Genomic DNA, 10,476 nt, shown 5'->3' with positions numbered 1-10,476 from the left:
AAGACTCCACCCCAAAATGGCTAGAACTCATACAGGAATTCAGTAAAGTGACAGGATATAGAATCAATGCACAGAAATCAGTGGCATTCCTATACACCAACAACAAGACAGAAGAAAGAGAAATTAAGGAGTTGATCCCATTTACAATTGCACCAAAACCATAAGATACCTAGGAATAAATCTAACCAAAGAGACAAAGGATTTGTACTCAGAAAACTATAAAATACTCATGAAAGAAATTGAGGAAGACACAAAGAAATGGAAAAACGTTCGATGCTCATGGATTGGAAGAACAAATATTGTGAAGACGTCAATGCTACCTAGAGCAATCTACACATTCAATGCAATCCCCATCAAAATTCCATCCACTTTTTTCAAAGAAATGGAACAAAAAATCCTAAAATTTGTATGGAACCACAAAAGACCCCGCATAGCCAGAGGAATGTTGAAAAAGAAAAGCAAAGCTGGCAGCATCACAGTTCCGGACTTTCAGCTCTATTACAAAGCTGTCATCATCAAGACAGCATGGTACTGGCACAAAAACTGACACATAGATCAATGGAACAAAATAAAGAGCCCAGAAATGGACCCTCAACTCTATGGTCAACTCATCTTTGATAAAGCAGGAAAGAATGTCCAAGGGAAAAAAGACAGTCTCTTCAACAAATGGTGTTGGGAAAATTGGATAGCCACATGCAGAAGAATGAAACTGGACCATTTCCTTACACCACACACAAAAATAGACTCCAAATGGTTGAAAGACCTCAATGTGAGACAGGAGGCCATCAAAATCCTAAAGGAGAACACAGGCAGCAACCTCTTTGACCTCAGCTGCAGCAACTTCTTCCTAGAAACATCGCCAAAGGCAAGGGAAGCAAGGGCAAAAATGAACTATTGGGACTTCATCAAGATAAAAAGCTTTTGCAAAGCAAAGGAAACAGTCAACAAAACCAAAAGACAACCGACAGAATGGGAGAAGATATTTGCAAATGACATATCAGATAAAGGGCTAGTATCCAAAATCTATAAAGAACTCATCAAACTCAACACCCAAAGAACAAAGAATCCAATCAAGAAATGGGCAGAAGACATGAACAGACATTTTTCCAAAGAAGACATCCAAATGTCCAAGAGACACATGAAAAAGTGCTCAACATCGCTTGGCATCAGGGAAATCCAAATCAAAACCTCAATGAGATACCACCTCACACCAGTCAGAATGACTAAAATTAACAAGTCAGGAAACGACAGATGTTGGCGGGGATGCGGAGAAAGGGGAACCCTCCTAGACTGTTGGTGGGAATGCAAGCTGGTGCAGCCACTCTGGAAAACAGTATGGAGGTTCCTCAAAAAGTTGAAAATAGAGCTACCATATGATCCAGTAATTGCACTACTGGGTATTTACCCCAAAGATACAAAAGTAGGGATCCAAAAGGGTACGTGCACCCCGATGTTTATAGCAGCAATGTCCACAATAGCCAAACTTTGGAAAGAGCCAAGATGTCCATCAACAGATGAATGGATAAAGAAGAAGTGGTTTATATATACAATGGAATATTATGCAGCCATTAAAAGGAATGAGATCTTGCCATTTGGAACAACGTGGATGGAACTGGAGGGTATTATGTTGAGCGAAATAAGTCAGAGAAAGACATGTATCATATGATCTCACTGATATGAGAAATTCTTAATCGCAGGAAACAAACTGAGGGTTGCTGGAGTGGGGGGGGGAGGGATGGGGTGACTGGATAATAGACACTGGGGAGGGTGTGTGCTCTGGTAAGTACTGTGAATTGTGCAAGACTGTTGAATCTCAGATCTGTACCTCTGAAACAAATAATGCAATATATGTTAAGAAAAAAAAAGAAGAAGAAGAAGAAGAAGGTAGCAGGAGGGGAAGAATGAAGCGGGGGAAATTGGAGGGGTAGATGAACCATGAGAGACGATGGACTCTGAAAAACAAACAGGGTTCTAGAGGGGAGGGGGTGGGAGGATGGGTTAGCCTGGTGGTGGGTATTGAGGAGGGCACGTTCTGCATGGAGCACTGGGTGTTATGCACAATCAATGAATCATGGAACACTTCATCTAAAACTAATGATGTAATGTATGGGGATTACCATAAGAATAAAAAAAAAAGAAAAATTCTCTAGTTGTATTACAGATCATGCTTAGGAAGAAAGTAAGGTGAAAGCTGGAGGCAAGAATTACCAAGAGCCTACTATTGGGATTGTCCAGACAAGATTTAACCATTAAGAGTCTGAATCAATCAAAGTTGATACAGTGAATTCCTCATCCATTCTCTCTCAGGGCAACAGCCCTTAAAACCCAGGCACCACATTTTGAGGAAGTCCAAACCACATGGAGAGGCCATGTGTAGATGTTCTTACCAACCGTCCCTTCTCAATCAAGTCTCAACTAATAACATTATCTGATGGACATGTGACTGAGTGAGGCTTCATATGACACCAGCCTCTCGGCCACCCTGGATGATGCTGAGACAAGCAGAGAGGAACTATCCTCACTAAACCCTACCCCATTTGCAGACCTCTGAGTAAAATGCGCACTCATTGTTTTAAGCCACAATGTTTTGAGGAAATGTATTAGCAGTTATAGAAACAGTCTACAATATTATGAGATTGCAAAGTTAAGTAATACTAATTCTTTCTTCCTAATAAGATATTCTCATAAGTTAGACACATAAGCACTCAATATTAGTAAGATTAGATTAGTGTAAAAGAAAACATGTTCAAGGTCAAATGGAGATGTAACAGAAAGACAGCTTTCTAAGTGATCGACACCTATTTCCGATGCTCATTGTTTACCTGCAAACACATCCCAAATCTTGGTATATGCTGTACTTAATGCCTACAGTGGTATGTCCTAAAGACCTTATATTATGTGCTGGTAAACATGACTCTCTGTAATAAGGAACCAGCATTGATGAGATGTCTCAATAAAGAAGAAAGGGAAGGAATTGCCCCTCTATTTATAAATTGTTTGGAAGATACTTTAAGATTTCACTTCTTAGGCCCATGTGTTTGAAATAGACACCTTTGGATATTCTTTGTTGCCAGAAGTTCTATCAATAGCTGGCTTTAAGAATTCATCCTTGCTGGTATTTATGGAGAATCTATATGTCACACTTGGCTATTCTGATGTGTAAGTGAGCAGGTGCCATTGGCATGACAGTTCAAAAGTTCTGTGGAAAGTACAAAATGGATCTCAATATACTGTCAGACTTTCTGGTCCAGATGCCATAGATATATTATGTAACTTTGCCACTGAGATGTTAGCCTTTGGGTTGGTTGCCTTGGCTACTGTTTGGGTGACCCATGTTAAACAACTAACATTTGTGCAGCAGTGGCAAATTAGAGCTCCATTTCCATGAGTAAGTGGATTTCTTGCCATAGTAATTGACATTTAGTTTCAAAAGTAACGAACTCAATGGTCTAAGTAGTAGGTGGTAGGATTATTATCTTTGCTATGAATGAGCCCATAAAAGGGATACTACTTAGTCTGAGGTGGGGGATAGGTGGGTATTAAGATCTTAACCTACTTTCAATAGCCTGAGAGACTTAAAACAGGATAGTAGCACCCTTGAGAAGAGAAAACTCAGAGTGATGGGTACTAAGGAGGACACGTGTTGTGATGAGCACAGGGTGTTATATGCAACTAATGAATCATTGAACACCACATCAAAAACTAATGATGTACTATACAGTGGCTAACTGAACATAATAAAAAAAAATAAATTAAAAAAATTTTTAAAAAGAGAAGAGAAAACTCAAGGGTCTCAAACTGGACAGACTCATTCTGATCATAAATAATCCAGGATTACAAGGAGTTTTGAGTGGTCCAATGCATAGACTTTGTTCAGATGAACCTGGATTCAAGTTCATCCTTAGTCATGTACTTGCTACCAAGTTATTTAATCCCTAAACGCCTCATTCAATACATTTAAAGTGTTTAGCACAGTGCCAGGCATGTAATAAGCACCCAGTAAATGAGAGCTGCTATGATTCCAATGCCAATGGCCATGATGACATTATGAGAATGTGGTTAATATAGTTATCATTATTATCTGGGATGCAGGTCACTAGATCTGACATCACATTCAGATGCAATGTCAGATGAAGGAGCTCTATGGGAGATGGATTTAGGAGTAATGATCCTGTAGTATGGAGTTAGAATCATGGAAATAGGAGACCCAGAGATTAAAACAAAGAGAGACACAGAGAAAACCCTAAGGGTACAATATATGAGGGTAGAGTAGAAGGGGAAGAGCCAGAAGAGTTCAGTGTGTAGGATGAGAAAAATGAGGGGCAAGAACCATGGAAAATGAAAAGGAGAGTGTTTCACATAGAATCTTAAAAAGAGGCAAATGAGTAATACCTTATTTGTTATCAGTCCATTCCACTGTATCCCATTCCATATTTGCAGTGTGTCTGGGGACCTCTATATTGTAAATGGAATATTTAGCCTGGCTAATACAACCATAAAGCAAGCAATTAATCATTAATATATTGGAAAGGAGCAGCTTCCCAATAGGTAGATATTTCCTTAGATGAGTGGTAGAACAGTTAATCTTTGTTGTAAGTCAGCAGTGTGTTAGAATTATTTATCTTGGGGTGGATTCTTATGACTCCCACTGTTTTCCTCCTTATATCTAGTAACTGTCACCCTGCATGACTATGTGGGTCTGTTCTGGCCTGAGGAAGGGTCCGATTCAAAGGGAAGTAGGGGTCCATTTCCAAAGAGAGGCAGTTCCTAACAAAGCCCCGTAGGGGGTTTCTACCTCTGCATCTTCTGTGAGAAAACTGCAAGATACCACCTTCATTCATCTTTTGTTCAGAAGGCAATCTTCTGCATGCTATTAGAGATATTCTAATCAGCATGCCTAATTACAAAGCCCTATGAATCCCTTTGAAAGGAAAAAAAAAAGAAACAAAGTCTTTCCTACAGTATAGGCAAAAAGAAAGGCAAATTGACGATCAATTCCTGTGCTAGGGTGAGATAAAACTACCAGTTGGATTGAGATTAAGTGATTCCAGATTTCAGTTCCCTGAGCGTGAAGATGGATATTCAAAACTGGATACATTCTGATTTCTCACTGCATTCTTTTCTCCCAAAGACAGGGAGTTGGAAGGGAAAATAAATTCAGTATGGTTGGAGTTTTATTAAAATATGGACCTTATTAAAAGCTGGCTTCTAGCCTACTGTCTACCTTTAGTCAGTAAGATGGTCATTTACAGGTCACTTGCCTTGTCTCTAGGTTTGAGTTTGTCTCCTTAGAGGAGAGGATGTACAATTCTAGAAGCTATACTAGTCCAGAAGCTGCTGCTGTTATTGGGTTCTCTGTATTATTCTTCTATAAATTGAGGATTTGTGATACTTTCAAAAAAGCTTGAATGAATTCAGTGTGTGGGAGGGAGCTTGGGGTAGTGGTCCAATGGTGGGCTTCAAAGAACTTTGATTTTACCTATGCAAGGTTGAATGTATAGGGAGGCTGGTATCTGGGCTGGAATCCTGGCTCTGTCTCGTGCTGCCTATGTGAGGCCTGTGCCTCAGTTTCCTTATCTGTAAAATGGAAGTGATAATCTTGGTGTCTTTTTCCTAATGTCATGAGGTTTAAAGGAACTGATATTTTTTAAACAACATCAGAACTGTGTCTAGCAGATGAGTGTATGTAAGTGTTAGATAAAACTAAGCCTTAAGCTCCACAAGCTCATTATTACAATAAGACCTTAAGTTGGGGCACTATTGCCAAATAGTTTATGCACAAAGCACACAGGTATTTATCTTTACCTCTCACTGCTTTGAGTCTCCACAGGCCCTGTTAGTTGCCATCTTTAACCTTATGCTAACACAAATGTAAAACATTCACAGTTTAGCACAATGGAATTTCTCTTGAATTTACTTATTTAACTCCTTTTATTTCTCAGAAAATGTCACATGTGTTTCCTCTCTTCTCTGTCATGGAGCCAACAGTGATCAATTATCATCCAACACACGTTGCTTCCTTTTTCTCTCCATATTATCTACTTGTGTCTCAACTATTCTTTCCCCATCTCCCTTAAAGAACCTGATGCCACTACAAAAGCTGATGCATCTGGTTTTTACATATATTCTGCACCTTTCCCCAAACACCTCTTCAAAAATGTCTCTTCCCTTCTCAGAAGGCCTATATTTGTGCCCATCTCACTGAGGTTTCATGAGTAAAAGAATGTTTACTATTGGCTTTCTATTCCTCCCTTGATACGCTCACAAGGACAAATGACAGAGATTATTTGGATTCATTCAGCATTCATTCAATAAACAAATATTTACTGAGCTCTCTGCGTTGGAAGAAATAACTGAATATACATATATATTATTTTCTCCCATTTTCATATAAATTATAGAAAATTAAGCACACAGTGTCTATACATTATTTTCTCCCATTATTTTATGTCTTAATGATTTTTCCGTATCAGTCCTTATAAAGCTAGTGATGGTTTTAAAATATGTCTGTCAATATATCCTACTCCTACCATCAAAAGGTGAGTCATATGATCTTCCACAAGAATATGGGCAAATCTTAGAAAGAGATAGAAAGTGATGGAGCTGACATTGCATCACTTCTGAGGCTGGGGCTCAGTCTAACAAGATCTTAAAAGGTCACAGCTTTCACAAGCATACCTCAGATTTTGCTCCTCAAAACGCAGCTATCCGGCTGTGAGCAAGCCAAGGAGAGGTCGTTTGTAGGTATTATTGTTGGGGGTCCTCATTAAGGTCCAAGCAGGTTGCTAGCATCCTTCAGAAGATTCCAAGCCCATCCTTCCAGAGACCCGGATGATGTTACACAGAGCAGAAAGGAGTAGTCTCTGAATTGCAGAGGAGAGGTCTAAACAAGCCTGCTGTGGCTTCATGCTGCTATGATATGCAGTTCTTTGCTGCACAATAGACAACTGGAGCATCTGTGAACCATTTTAATGTCATTCCCCTTCCTGGATCTCCACTCCAGATCTCCTCTTTCAGGATCCAACTTCTACTGCCAATAGAGCCCATCTCCAAATTAGCTTAAATATTTCCACCTGCAGGTTCTACTGTCTTTGAGTCAGTGGTAATTTCCCTGTAATAATAGTGATAGGGGTCTTAAAAGTTCACACAGCTTTCATCTGGCACTCTTTAGGATGCTTCCCTTCCCAGTAGAACTTTGGCTCTGAGTAATCCATCCTTGAAAGTCTTTGGCGGGGACTTTCATTCTGCCATTTAATGGCAAGAATACTGTGCTCAGAGTCAAAAGAACCTTCTGTATATCAGGTCTACCTACCATGCTCTTCTGAGTTTATATTTCTAAGCCTCAATTTCTCAATTTGTAGAATGGTATTAAGCTAATCTACACAAATGTTTTTGAAAGCTTATATGGAAGTGATTTTAAGTGAAATAAGTCAAGCAGAGGAAGACAATTATCATATGGTTGCACTCATATGTGGAATATAAGGAATAGAACAGAGGACCACAGGGGAAGGGAGGGAAAACTAAATGGGAAGAAATCAGAGAGGGAGACAAACCATGAGAGATCCTGGACTCCAGGAAACAAACTGAGGGTTACAGAAGGGATGGGGGGTGGCGTATGGGGTAACCGGATGATGGGTATTAAGGAGGGCACGTGTGGTGATGAACACTGAGTGTTATATGCAACTGATGAATCACTGAACAATAAAAAAAATTAAAAAAATTAAAAAATAAAGATGAAAAGTGCTATACAGATTTTAGGTATTAATATTATTGTTAGACACTTATCTTAATGGTAGGTTAGCAGTATCCAGGGGATAACTTAAGGCCATTGATTAAGAGATTTATTAGGTAGAGATTCCAAAGTGTCCACTATGTTTTTACTGTCCCAGTCCAATGTAATAAATGCTACAGGTGCACATCAACTGATGGAAATAAAGTTTAGCCTTTATTAATATGCTTGCACATTTTACTGGTGCCTTTGAAAATAGATTTCTATTTTGATTTGGAAACAGGTGTTTTGGAATACATTTTGAAATGAGTTGGACAATGCTTATTCATGAGGAGTTTTGCATCAGATGACAGCTGAAGTTAATATTGACCATGCTGAATTTCCATACCAGGCCCAAGTATTTGAAAGCTACAGTGATTCAAAAGGTGTCAGTAATTTAGTTATTATCATTAGCACAAGACTCTATGGGACATTTTAATTGCAAATCATAATGACAGAACATTTATAACACTGTTCATTAATACATTATTTAATGCAAACCTATGAAAAATTTAATTGCTGTTAAATGCAGTGTACCAGATAACATTGCAAGAGATTCAATTTGTAATAAAAATAGGGTTGCTTCGTGTTTGATAGTATGGGGTAGTCTAAGGGAATATTAGATATAGAAGGATCTTTAAATATGAAAATTATTTTAGTACCTAGTAGTCTGAGCCACTTTTTAAAGATTTTATATATTTATTTTAGAGAGAGACAGCATGTATATGAGCATGGGGAGGGACAGAAGGAGAGGATTTCAGGCAGACTCCCTGCTGAGTGCAGAGTCCAATATAGGGCTCCATCTCACAACCCTGAGATCATGACCTGAGCCAGAATCAAGAGTTGGGCACTCAACTGACTGAGCTACCTAGGTACTCTAAGCCATTTTTATCATAAAAAATAATATCTAGCAACTCACTATGGCATAGTTTTACAAATAGTTTTTAGGAGACAATCCCTCCACTATTAATTAGCTATATGCAGTTGGGCAGGTGATTTAACCTTCTTGAGCTAAGGTTCCTCATATATAAAATTGAGTGATCATACAGAGAAATTGTTCACATAAAACTCTGTATCCCTGTAATGGTCTCTAATGGTTTTATGATCTTGGGATAGTGAACAATTGCCAAATCTCAGGCAGACATAAGACAACAAAGATGTACTTCTTGCTAAAGCTTGGCATTCATTAGAGAATAACTGGATCTTTGCTCCAGGGCCAGCATCACCCTTGCTCTACAACCAAAGCTGAGAAGAAAGGAAGTCTGGAATACTAGTAATTGTTATTGCAGAGAGAAAAAGGAACCATGCTTATTAAAGCCTGCCCTGAGGATGACCACACATCACTTTTGGTTATATTTACCTGGGCAAAACAGTCTTAACACCTGAGATCAGTGGGGCAGAAAAGTGCATTCATGACTAAATATCTTAGAACATACCTTTTGATTCCAATAACCCTCTTCTGTTTCACCAAGAGACTCCCATTTCTATGGGACAGAAATATCATCTAAAATTAAGGGTTCCCTTACTGCTAAAGGTGGCTACATGCTTCCTATATCTGTTGTTTGAAAAGTGGTGCATTTTTTCCCTCAAGACTCTTTGACCCTTTCACTCTAATGAAGACATCTACTGATAGCACCCCCATTTCCCTTTGGAATAATTCTGCCTTATGCTAGTCAAATAGGTTGCTGTATCTCCAAAGAAGGTAAACAAGTGAACTACTCTGCAGCAGTTGAATTCTCTCCTCTAATTCTTGAAGTGCTGTTTGAAGTTAAGTACCAGTGAATAATCAAAATCACTGGAGATTAACCAATAGTGGAAGCCATCCTTATAAAATCTTCAACCTCTAGATAACTATCAAAATATTTTGGGTGCACAGATGAGATTGCAAGAAAAAAATATAACTCAGGTGCAAGAAATGAAGAGATAATTGACAACCAGAGCATTTGTGTTACAATCAATGCAAAGCAGCCCTCAGGGAAGGGTGTAGATACTTGGCCAGTAGTACCACTAGCTGTTACTGTGTCCTAACTTGCACATAGCATCCAGTCAAAGCTTTGGGTTGATCAAAACAGTAGCTGACACCACTGCACTAAGCCAGTGTACCAGTTAAAAATAGTTTGGAGATATTCTACCCATATCACCCGGGCAGCAACAGAAGCTTATGCCTGATGCTTTGGCAAGAGTAGAGAAGGGGGTCTTCAATAAGAAAAAATAGCTCTAAACCTACACGAGGCAAACACTGATCAAAAGAAAGCTGGTGTTTAAGAAAATAATTCCAGGACAGAAGAAAAGATGGTGGAGGAGTAGGGGACCCTATTTCAACTGGTCCCCAGAATTGAGCTGGATATCTACCAGACTACTCTGAGCACCCACGAAATCAGCCTGAGATGTAAGATCTGTATCTCTACAAACAGAATATTGCAGGTGGTTGGTTTTGAGGTACAAAGTGGGAAGCCGTGATTCTGTGGGCAGATATTGGAGGATAAGCTGGAGGGAGCCTGGCCATGGGGATCCTACACCACCGGTGAGCAACAGCCTCCTGTGCTGGGGGCTGGGCACAGACTCACAGACCGGTAATGGTGGGGAAAGGACTTTAGGGCAGCCCCTGGGACAGAAACCCAGAGTGGCGGGGTCACACATGAGAACTGGGAGCGGCTGGCAGTTTTAGAAGCACAAAGGGCAGAGACGTGCCCAACCTGGAGGCAGGA

Source organism: Mirounga leonina, unplaced genomic scaffold (assembly GCF_011800145.1).
Source record: "Mirounga leonina isolate KUSES-001 unplaced genomic scaffold, KU_Mleo_1.0 Mir_165, whole genome shotgun sequence".
NCBI classification, from domain to species: domain Eukaryota; kingdom Metazoa; phylum Chordata; class Mammalia; order Carnivora; family Phocidae; genus Mirounga; species Mirounga leonina.
Note: the sequence above shows the minus strand (reverse complement) of the source record.